Raw genomic sequence first — 12,754 nt, 5'->3', positions numbered from 1 at the left:
TAGAACAAATATAGGCCATATAACAACCAAAGATGTTAAATCTGATCCCTAAAGATTTAAAAAGGATATGAAACCTATTTTCTAGATCACATTTAAGAAGAGGGTACATATGCATAGTTGGATAGTATGGATTATCTAACCTTGGATACCATTAAGGCAGACTGGACAACATAGTTTCCATATTCATGCTGCGGAAGCATAAAAAAGTCACGACTATTAAGCAACTCCCTGATAATCCGTGTAGATTGCTCTACTCCTGAATACTTCAAACACTTCTCCACCACATGGCTCCCAAACTTTTGCAAAGAGAGGGACACAAAACTTCCATGAAGCTGATTTAGTATATTCTCCGTAACATTTGGTATATGCATATCCAGTATGTACTGCACTACATAGTTGCTAAACCAAAGAAGATAAAGTATCTCAAATTAAGAATGCAAGTGTAGAAACTGTGTTGTGAAAAAATGATTTAGAATGTAGAAAAGGTTATGATGACAAACCCAAAAGGATCTTGTGATAGAAGCAATGCATTTTCAGTAATTTCAGCAATAAGGCGCTCCCTAGGTTCCCCCTTGGCATGTGCTAAACATTGCTGCAATACGCAACAGCCACTGCGATCTGTTGCAATCTCAACAGAGTGATCTGCTACTGCATTCAAAAGATACTGGCAAAGACAAACAACATTTAAAACCTAATCAATTGGAATAACTTTAGCAAGTCCACATTCAATATGATACGACATTAAATAGAATGGATGGGTGAAACAGGATTCCTGTGGCCAACCCCATAGTTGGGATGAGGCATGGATGTTGGATGTTTTGTTGGGTCACATTCGATATACAATTATTAAACCACCACTAAATCATGATTAACAGAGACTCCAATTGTAAAGATTAACATTTGATGTCTAACTCGAGTAGATAGATAACATAGAGATCCTTGAGAGAAAGGAAAGGAAATATTTAGTTGACTGGTCCAGTTTTCCACCAATAATATAAATGGTCATAGCATTGTTACTAGATTAACTGTTAGTGGAGGCAGACTTCATATCAAGATAGAATGAGACATTATAAGGTGCTTCAAAGAAATAAGTAATATCTAATCAATCACTTTGAGTCCAGTCATCTCATTTTCTATGGGTGTTGCCTTACCAACCAGATTTAGGAGATATTAAACCACTAAAGACATTCAATACAAATTCTTCATTAGATTCTAGTGTTGATTTAAGTTGATCAGAATTACAAGGAGAGGTATCATGGTCCAAATCTGAGGCTAGAAATGTTGCATGGAGCAGAATGTTGACAAGTCAAGAAGCAGTATTTCCAAAAAATGAATATGGTGGAGATGCAGACGTTAAGATTGATGAACAGTAAAACTAGAAAGGATAAGATTAGAAATGAGTATATTCCTATGAATCTCGGAATAGCCCCTCAGGTGACAAAATCAGGAAAAGTAGACTACGATGGTTGACATGTATATAAAGGATCATCCATTGCACCAGTAAGAAGTAATCTAACACAAATGGAAGTGTCTAAAAGAGTGAGGGACAGACACAGGCCAAAAGGACATGGATTGAGGTAGTGAGAAAGGATTTGAGGTCTAACTGTTTAACATTGAATCTGGCCCTTTTGTAAATTTGGGGTGAGGTTCCAAGAGGGACACTATGTAAGAAATTCGGGGTAGACTGTATGTACTGCTCTAAATTCCTCCTGTAAATTTGTATATTATGATCATATATTAATAAAATTTGATTGTCACCAATAAAAAAAATGAATCTGGCCCTTGATAGAGTGGAATGCCAAAAAAGGATTCTTGTAGTCGACCCATATATGTAGTCAGGTAAGGCTTTTGCTAAGTTGAGTGTCATAGTCCAAAGATTCCAAACCAAGACATTGATAAAAAAAATTCCAAACCAAGACAATAAAATGTCTTACCATGCGTGGTTAGAAAATAAGTAAAGTTTTTTTTTTCAAAACAAAGTCCTCCACTGATTCTAGTCTCATATTTGGTGGTTGAGGTCCATAATTGAGGTTTTCTCAAACGTGGGGATCCAAGTTAGGTATCAATACCATGTTTAACTTCAACAACAATGTCATTGGAGTCTACCATTAAATGAATCTTATCATCCTTTTTACCACTCCTATATGGAGGATCATCATATGAGTTTGAAGGTGTCCTTGGGGAATCCATATGGCCAGGCACTCCAGGACAATGCTGCTCCTACCACTCATGTCATTGATACATTACATCTGAGATCCGAGGAGTTCTAGGAGGGGTTTCCTCATCTTCTGGTTGTGATGAACTTGAGCCTCATAGTTGCTTAAATTCACCATCATGGACAGCCTTTTGGGAGGGAATGGGCAAATGTCGACCAAATTCTGGTTACTCTATATCAAATGGATAATTTGAGGTATTACTCATCTTGGCTTGATATAAATCATTTAGCTGATGTTTTGGGTTCCTCTTGTAATTATGTCCATGATCTAAATTTGTTCATCTGATGACACTTTAACAAACAAAATACACCAGTTCAGGGTACATCCTATGTGATTCTGGAACCCAAAGTGTATTTAAAGGACTCTCATCTAGGAAACTCGGCTAACGGAACTACTGGAAATAAACCAACTTGATTTACTTTCCTCTGTTGTTTTTCCCTAGGAAGAAAATTTGCTATTTACAATTATCTTCCTTTGGGTTCCTTTAAGGTAACCATTTCATTTTGCAATGTTCTGTTTGATCCTGTTCACTTACCTACTCTACTTTCAAGATTTGTCAAATTGACAAACCGGCATACCATGTGAGCTGACACCTTTCATACAGATTCAAAATTGATACCCTTCACTAAGCCACATTAGATCCATCAAATGCAGCAATAGTTCTATAAAACCTATGATTTGTAAATATGTATCTTTTGCTCTCTTTTCACAAATATTTAAAAATCAAAGAAACCATACCTTTTCAACACAAGGTATGGTTTTTCAAAACCATATCTTGACAAGTGAATGGAAGAGCAATAATAATGTGATAATGTCTAGGAAGTATAAAAGAATGGAGAGAAATGGAAAAAATCTACCAACCCTAATAAGTGGATCTGCTTTAACCCACCTAAATGGGGTCAGTGGTAGAAACTCCATCCCTCCATTTTTTTTAATCCATATAAGGTCATGTCACCTGTTAGAACATTCAACTTGTACCAAAACACTCCAAAGCGATTATTTGTTTTAATATATCAGACAAAAAAGTTCCAAAAATAACAAAAAATTAATATGTACTTCCAACCACTTCTTCTGGTACTTCCTTGGGAAGAAATTGGTTACCTTCTTTATTACAAAGGTGACTTACTTGTTCAAGTTGATTAAATGAGGTGGTGCCATACATACTATGATGTGTATAAGCTATAAATATAAACAACTCTCATTCCAAGCTATTGTCTAAAGAAAGTTTATCAAGTATCTGTTATATAACATCTCCAACTAATCAAAAACTATGACTGGGACGTCAACATGAAAAGATGGTGCAGCTTAAGAAACTCTTTTGTGCAATAATTATGAAAGCTTCAAAAGAAATGGCACTGATCTCCCATAGGCAAGTTCCTATTATCTCCCTAATTGTAGGTCCTCAAGACTTAATAGCAACCTCGAACAACAAAAAACAAAGAGACATCTCAAATGATCTCCCACTAGGTGTAGAGGGTACATCTCAAATTTGAGGAAAATAAGAGGATCTCAAAGATTTAATAATATTTGCAACTTCATTTTTTTCCCAACGCCAAAGGCTCCAGAGATGACAAATGTTTGGTCTGAAAGTATGATATGTCAATTTTTCACAAATGACAATACCTGAAAACTGTTGCATACAACACTGAAAACCCTATCATGTAACCAAAAGTTGTAATTGTTCTCTCAAGCTCATGCTGTTCAGCAAAAAAATGTAATATAAATTACCTGAATATGCTACAGTTCACAAATGTTAAGGCTCTCCTGTGAAAGAACACCAAAATATAGTTCCAAGTAATGTAAGTATAAATGGCAGATGTTGCAAAAACTTTAAGGGACCACTTGGTTTACAGTTGGAATCGGAATAGCCTATTCCTATAGTCTGTTTGGTTCAAACAGTAAATGGAATTGGAATTAAAACAGGCTGAAATAGAATTTCATTCTAAGGGAGGGGGAGGGAATGGCCATTCCCTCAAATGGAGGAATGCCATTGATTCCAGACCCCTATTTCCTTTCCGTGAACCAAACATTAGGTCAGTCACATGATCCAAAAACTTCACAAAAGAAAATAATGAATATTAATCCAGATAAAATTAATTTCATTGAAAAAAATAAAACAAAAGATGAGAAGACTGTGTTCAGAGTATATATCGGTTCAAATGGCTGCTCACTTGTAACCTGAAGCACCTGGATAACTAGTATCCTGCATGATGAGGCTTCCAATAATCCAATTACGTGGAATTCAAATCGACTTGCAAACAGCTAAAGGTTACTAGATATTCTAGCAATATAACCAGTACTACACACCTTTCCAATCAGTTGTGACCATATTATTAAAAAAATAAAATCCCTCTTGTCAAAGCCTACAATTGTCCATACAGATGTTACTTTGTATTTAAACAACAAACAAAAGTGGCAGAGACATACTTATAAATAGAACACCTACATATTCGAGTGGTTTTGCTGTGCAGCATATCAAAACGAATTATAATATAAATAAGAATAAAAACAGAGACATAGTGACGATGGTAGCCATTAAACTGATGCTGTTATCAACAAAAGAGAAGTCTCAAAAAGTAGCTACAGAACATGCAAAGTGCGGCGCGATAGAAGGCAAAGTGCACGGAAATCCATTGTGATATAAGTGAATAAAAAGTTATGTGTATCTAGGCCGGGATGAAATGGAATATTACTCTATTGTCTTCGTGGGAGAAATGCGTCAAGCAATGCAGAATCACATGATGGCCATTTGTGTTATTGGTTAAAGTGACCGCACCACGCCTCAAAGCTGACATGACGCGGGAAATCTGCTGCGGAGTAGTGAGATGCTCCAACAATTTCTGAACTGCGCGAGTTCTGCAACAATAGGATGAAAAAATATAGTTATTTATCTCATGGAAACCTGACTTGATTTCATAGTAAAGACTCTATAGCGAATTCCACTAGAGATATATGTTCCGCACTTTTCTTAAACAGTAACAAGGATCAAATGATACCCGTAAGGATTAAGGCATATAGTAACAAGTTCGAATTCCTCTCTGGTAACGGCGTGAAGAATTTCTGTTCTCTGCTCTACATTGCATACTTCTATAAGCTTCTGAACGAGGTAATTCCCGAATGGATCCACCATTAATTGGTTTGCGTGGTCTTTAACCTCCGAGAAGATCATCTTGATATCCTCTTCGTTTCCCTCCTCAAATTTCTTCTGCAAGAATCGACACCCACGTTGATCCTTGGCCACCTCCAATATATGTCCCCTTAATTCTTCCAAAGATAAGTACTGTTGAAAATGGCGATTACAATATGGGTTCTGGTCTGCATTTGAATTCTCCGATTCAAACAACGACCCATTTATCACTCCTCCTCCGCAATGCGCTTCAGAGTCTAGGTGGAACCCGTTTCCGTTAGAACAGGGCCTGGTCAGGAAACAGTTGATGGATTCTCTGGGAGATGGTCTTTTAAGCTTAAAGCAGCTTTGATTCCTAGAATAACAATTATAAAAAGGTTCCCTATATCCATTTTCGAATGACGTAACTGATGCAGCCGCCTTGACTTCTCCTTCTCTACTCAAAAATGTTGAAGTGGATCGATTCAGTGGGAAACTGTTGGAAGTTTCAGCGCGGAGAGTAGGGGTACCACGCATAAACGCAGTCGTTTGCCCCATAACGGCATCTTGAAGTCTCAATCGATGCAAATCGATTGTATTTTGTTGCATCTGCTGAAAGGACAAATGCAGGAGTCCCTGGCCGATCGAGGTTGAATTTGTCATAGGATTTCCGATTACACCATCGTAACCGCGGGGAACAATGGAACGAAAAGAAGACTGTTGAGAAGAAGCGGCGGTGGAAAGATTGAGACGACCAAAGGCCGACTCGAGAGACGGACCGGTGAGGGTTTGGATTGCATTTACGGATGAATTGTTGCGGCGAGGGAGTTGTTGATGGAGGAGATAGGAACGGTTATCACGTAAAATTGGGGATTCGGCGAACGTGATCTCGCCCAAAAGCAAGTCGAGCTCTTCTTCTTCGTTTCTGTTTTCCATTTCTAATCGATGACGGAAAGTTATCAGCGTTCCGGCGGAGAAAGGAAGATAGTTGGGTTTTAAAGAGGCTTATAGCCTTATACAACTTCACGAATCTTTCGGTCTCTATTCAATTTCAATATCTTAAGTATTTCACCATCTCTATCCTTCTCTTTCCACTAACCCTCTTACCTAGTCGAGGATAGTTATCTCTAGTCTTCTTCTTTCACCATCTCTCCTACCATCCATCTCTATCCTTTCTTCCTCTACTAACCCTCACAGGCTCCTACCTTACCTAGTGGAGGATTGTTTGCAGAAAAAGCCGGAGGGATGCAGAGAGGAACGGAGAAACATGCGTTTATCGTCTATCGCTGCTTCGTTCCGCTGTTCGTGCATGAAATATATATATGTTCGTTATATCATCTGATCTTATATTATATTATATCTGATTGCTCTCGAGTAGATCCCAATCTAACGACAGAAAACTGTTTCCGCATATAGGCCTGTATATTCACTATTAAAAGACTGGCATCTCATCCGGAAATTTAGGTTCCGTTTGGCGCGTTTTTTTGAGAAGATTTTCTTATAGTTTTTACAGTCAAAAAACGTATTGACCTCTAAAAACCGTTTGGTAGAGTGCATCTTTTCGTATATCATTTTAGGTCTTTTCATGCAAAATTAAAATATGGAAGATGTGGAAAATTTCATTTAAAATTTTTTGAAATCAACCTAAAATGGATTTTTTACATCTTTTCGGTGCCTTATTTTTTAGCAGCGAAATCTTCCAAACATGTCAAATAGGAATAGACCGGCTTTTGGTTTTCTAAACTTATAAACAGCCAAAAAACCAAATGGAAAGGCACGCCAAATAAACCCTTAAAGCGCTTTTAACTTTTTATGGAATTTGCATGCTGACGAATTCGGGTCGGTTTTTAGGGTCGGTGGTTGACTGGTTGTGACCTTGGTTTTAGGGTCGGTATGATTTTTAGGATTAATCCGTGAAACCTTATCTTTTATTACTTCTTTCAAAAACAAATTTATTCTTTAAAATTTTATTTTTAATAATAATATACATATATAGTTCAAATTTTGTATTATATTTTGATTAAATTACGATTTAATTAAAGGGTAAAATACAAATACTCTCTTTTAATATGAAGTCGGTGATAATTACCCCCATGAAATTTCAGTTGGAACAAAGACCTCCCTCTGCTATTTGGGTGAGAGATAATTACTTCCCTAAACTTTCATTTGTCACAAATCTATCTCCAATTAGGCTTGAATTGACCCTACCCGATTTGTTACATAGTAGAGTTTAATTCCAAATTTTTGAAATCAATCCTCACTTAGGCTGATCCCAATGTCTAGGGTTTTACTATACCCGAACCAACTTTAGTGGAACTAACCTTAAGTAAATCGGCCTTGAATGAAATAAACCCAAAATACTTTTGGGATGTGAAGATTTGAAACCAAATGCTCATGGTTATAAAGGTTATTGTCTCACTCGATCATTGAATTACTTAAGTGATTTGATCATCTTTTTTCATTTTAATATTTGAATGTGTATAATAAGTATTATAAAAGGTAATGTTTGCAAAATTTAAATTATAAGTTTTGAATCATATATTAATATATTATGGTAATCTACATATTAAATTACTCAATTTAACCAATAAAGATAATATAAGTTTTAAACTATATTATATTTATTGAAAATCAAGTTTTAAAGAGAATGTTTCATTTTTTTAAGAAGATAGAATATGTTCCACATGTAGACCCTAGAACTGATCCCAGAACTACCAAGGCCATAACCGATCTTCATAGGGTAGGTTCCAGTTCCAAAAATCTGGAAGCGACCCGTACAGGGTAGGTTCCGGGTTTTACAATGGAATCGAATCGAACTGACCCATGCTCATCCTTAGTGCTGACGAAATCAGATTTGCTCACAAAACTTGCCTCACAATATGTTGTAACTGTGCATTAGGCTCAGTTTGGAAGAAGTACAAATACAAATATATACAGTGCAAATATATACAAAATACAAGGTTTTGCAGTTTACAAATTTGTATTTGTACTCTTACCAAACTGAGCCTTAGGAACATATCCTCATGAATGGCAACTTACAAGTATGGAAATCATTCAGATGTGCAGCTCCAAGTTTTGTGAGGTTGGTGTAAAGAGCGTTTTGGGAGGAGCAAATCTGGATTCTGTGCCAATGGAATTTGATCAAGTCTACGCTACAATGCGACAAGGAAGTAAGCAACACGGATGATCATACCAAGCTCGAATATAAATGTCTAAATTATATCTTTGCCCTCTTACTTACACAAATGCATATGAGGTGACCTTACACTACTATGATAAATATTTTATATGATAAATTATAGGCACTTACCTTGTACTTTGGGAATCTAGATTTTCTCCCAGCAATTTCATCCATGAATTGAGAACATCTCCTGTACTTGTATGTTATCATTCATGGAGAAATACCCAACCCAGCCTAGGCCTGAACACATACTATCAAGCAATTATCAAGCCCTAGGTGCGAGCCAAGTCAAGCTCAAGTAGTCGTAAAGATTCTTAACACACTATCAAAACCCGGCCTTGCCCATGATCATCCCTCCACCATGAGCACAAATTAAGGGGCTGTTTGGCAAGTCTTTTTCAAAAGATCTTCTAGAAGCTCTGGAGTTAAAAGACATAGTGAGTTTTTGCATTAAGATCTTGACAGCCTGAAGATTGATTGGTTAAGGCATGTCTTTCCGCATGAAGACGAGTTGAAAATAACTGAAAAGCTCCATTTTGAGCTTCTTGAAAATCGCCAAAAATAGGCTTTGCACGTCTTTTTGGTACAATGTCTTTTGGCAACTAGGTTTTTTCCCAATCAAATGAGAAAAGTCGAAAATGTAGGCTATCGGGCTTCTAAAAAGCTGATAGCCCACACGAAAAAACATGCCAAACAAGGCCTAAATCAAAACCATAGTAGGGCCAGAGCTACAAAACATATTAACACGTGAAAGCCCCTATTTACTGTTTAGGACATGTAGGGGCGCAAAAGGACTGGGTTAGGTCAAGTTGAGTCAATCCTAACTCAATGCAAGTTGTTGAAACCCCAACCCCTAGTCATTAGGTTGGGTTGAATTCAAGTTAGCCTGATTTCTTCTTCTTTTTTCTTCTTTGGCTTAAAGTATTGTTGTTCAATTAAGGATAATTTACTTTTGGCATTATTATTATAAGTACAAGAACATAGTATATGGTGTTTTAGGAACTTGGCCTAGGTTGCAGCCTTAATTATGCCCTTTTGTGTTGTAAAGGCTTCAGTATTGCCCATAGATATGAGCTGAATTGAGAGTGGTAATTATAAGTCGACTCTGTGTATTACAAAAGACAATTTTAAGAGATGCATTATAGTATATTTTGAAAACTTCATAACTAAGGTATAAACGCATAAAATATAAAATATATCAAACTCATTATGGGTGCAAATGGATCAGGTTAGATTTGAATCAGGATATGTCCGAATCTAATTCAATACATTGTAGATCCGATCCAATCTAATTCAAAGATCCGATCGGATCTCATAAATATTGATTTAAATTTGAATCTGATCAGGATATTAGATATCCTAATATCCTAATATGATTCGATCTGATTTAATTTTTAAGAAAATTAATAAACCATTAAAAGGAAAAGAAAATATAACAGTTTAAATAAAAACAAAAAATACAAGTATTTTGTCAATTATTTTCTTTATATATTATATACATATTTTTATAAAAAATTTACAAAAATGCAATATAAATAACATATTTATAAATAAATAAATTACATATATATCGGATCAAATCTTTTCAGATCAAATATGGGGTGTTTCGAATCCATTCCAATCCGATCCAAAGATCCGAAATAGAGATATCCAAATCCAACAAAATCGGATCAGATCCATTTGAACCATAAGACCCATGAGATATCAAATAAATGATAGGGCCATTACCCAATGGTAATCCTAATCATTTGGGGTCTTAGGAGTAACTACATATACCAAACTCTTGACATTCTTTTTTGTACAAAATATTTAATTTCCTTCAGACTTAGAAAACGTGTTCTCATGCTTGTCAGAATTGGGATTTGTTCTCCACATAGTGCACCTCACACGTGTATTGAGAACTCCCCGTAAATACTAACACACAAGTACCAAAGATATTCCCGATGTATGGTTGGGACATCTTGTGCGATTGGTATGAAGAACGTTCTGCGAGGAGTAGATTCAGACTGTTTCTAAACCCAAAATTATACTATTGCACCAAGAATGGCCCCTACAAATCATGGTCTTACAACATAATTTGACCAAGAAAAATTAAAATATATTTTTACAAGAAAATTAAAACATTTAATCTGCTAATGGTTTGATAGAAAATAAGAGATAAACAGTTGTTGAAATTCCTTAAAAACTCTCACTCAACTTCCTGTTTCCCTCCTATTTTCTATCAAACCAAACACAACATTAGGGGTATTCTCCAACATGAATTGTTTTCTTTAATGTGATTTAAAAAAAAATGCAAATGGTTTGGAAAAAATAATCTTCATAAAATAGAGACACAAAAAACACAATTCAAGTACAAATGCTTCTTTTTTTAGGGTAAATTGCTAAAACCTCCCTTGAGGTTTTTAGCCATTGATGAAACCTCCCCCGAAGTTTAGTAATTGCAATCACCTCCCCTGAACTTTCTAACATAGTTAAGGTTGATCATTCAGTTTATTCGATTAAAAACCAAAATTTTAAAAACTGAATTAAAAAAAAATAAAAACCAAACCAAAACCGAAATTTAGAAAAACCGAAATAACCAAAACTGAAATTTTCAGTTCAGTTTTTGGTTAAAGCCAGATTTTAATAATATATATTCTATTATATATATTATAATATATACATTATATATTATAAAATATATATTATGAAATCAAATTTCAGTATATTATATATTAATATATAATATATATAATATATTATATGGTACATATTATATATTATATATTATATATAATAATAAAAAGTTTGGTTAATTCAGTTAACCGAAATTCTAATTTCAAAAATCGAAACCGAAAACTGAAATAACAAAAAACCAAAAAACCAAACCAATTTAACCAAAAACCGAAAAAACCAAACCAAAAAAACCGAAACCAAAATTTTTAGTTCGGCTATTCAGTTTTAACCAAACAATGCTCACCCCTAAACATAATTGCAAGTTGACCTCCTCTATTACATTCCTTTAACAAGAGGCATGAAAATGTCCAAATTATCCATATAGTAACTTTTGACCAAAATGTTTATTTTCCGAAATTTCTCTTCATATCAATCACTACAAACTTTTCCAATTTCTTTTCAAAAATTAATTTATTTTTTCAAAATTTCCCTTCATATCAATCGCTGTAATGCTTTAAACTCTCTTATTTATTTTTTTGTTGTTCATAAAGTTTGTATTATTATTATTATTATTATTATTATTATTATTATTATTATTTTAAAACCAGCCTCAGTAGTAATTGCATGGATATTTTTGAAGCTTAAGGTACCTGATTTCTCTTCATATCAATCACTACTCCAAACTTTTCCAATTTCTTTTGAAAAATTAATTTATTTTTTCAAAATTTCCCTTTATATCAATCGCTGTAATGCTTTAAACTCTCTTATTTATTTTGTTGTTCATAAAATTTGTATTATTATTATTATTATTTTTTTTTAAACCAGCCTCAGTAGTAATTGCATGGATATTTTTGAAGCTTAAGGTAGGTGATTGCAATTACCCCCGTGCTACATTAGGCATCCAACTTTCCATGAATTAAACACAGCTCCCGTGAAAGACAAGGAAATTCATATTCACGATGATAAAAGCACACTCATTTTTATAGTGATCCATAAGAGTAAACATATGGATCATTTTGAGTTGAAAGTCCAGTAGTAATTAAAAATCCTTTGATTCACAGGAATAAGGGTCTGGAATCGATGTTGGAAATGGTTCAACTGTATAGTTGGGTGGAATCAGAATCCTATTCCCATTCCTAGCAGAATGGCATTCCCACATTTGAGGGAATGGGCATTCCCTCCCCCTCCCTTGGCAATGAGAATCCATTTCAATTAATTCTTGATTCCAATTCCAATTCCCGTCTTAAGCAAACATATGGGAGGAATAGACCATTCTGATCCGATTCCTATGAATTTTGATTCCAATTCCAATGAATCAAACAGGCCCCTAAGATATTATTATTTTATGTCAATTGTCAATGATTTGGAAATGCAACCATAAGCCACAATCTTGGATCGACTCACATGTACAAACGAATTGGTCTGCTGTAGCTATCCCCATGGAATCATGGATAGAGGAGGATTAGCCCGTCATGGATTACCGGGGTATTTTTTTTTCCAGGGTGGCATCACCGAAGCATCACTATACAGCCAAACTTAACTTTTCCCTACACTTTCAGCTACCCCATTAGTTCTTTCATGTTAATTAGTTGTTAG

Source organism: Nelumbo nucifera, chromosome 1 (assembly GCF_055504915.1).
Source record: "Nelumbo nucifera cultivar China Antique chromosome 1, China Antique-T2T, whole genome shotgun sequence".
NCBI lineage: Eukaryota > Viridiplantae > Streptophyta > Magnoliopsida > Proteales > Nelumbonaceae > Nelumbo > Nelumbo nucifera.
The sequence above is the reverse complement of the archived record's forward strand: the minus strand, read 5'-3'. Positions refer to the sequence as shown.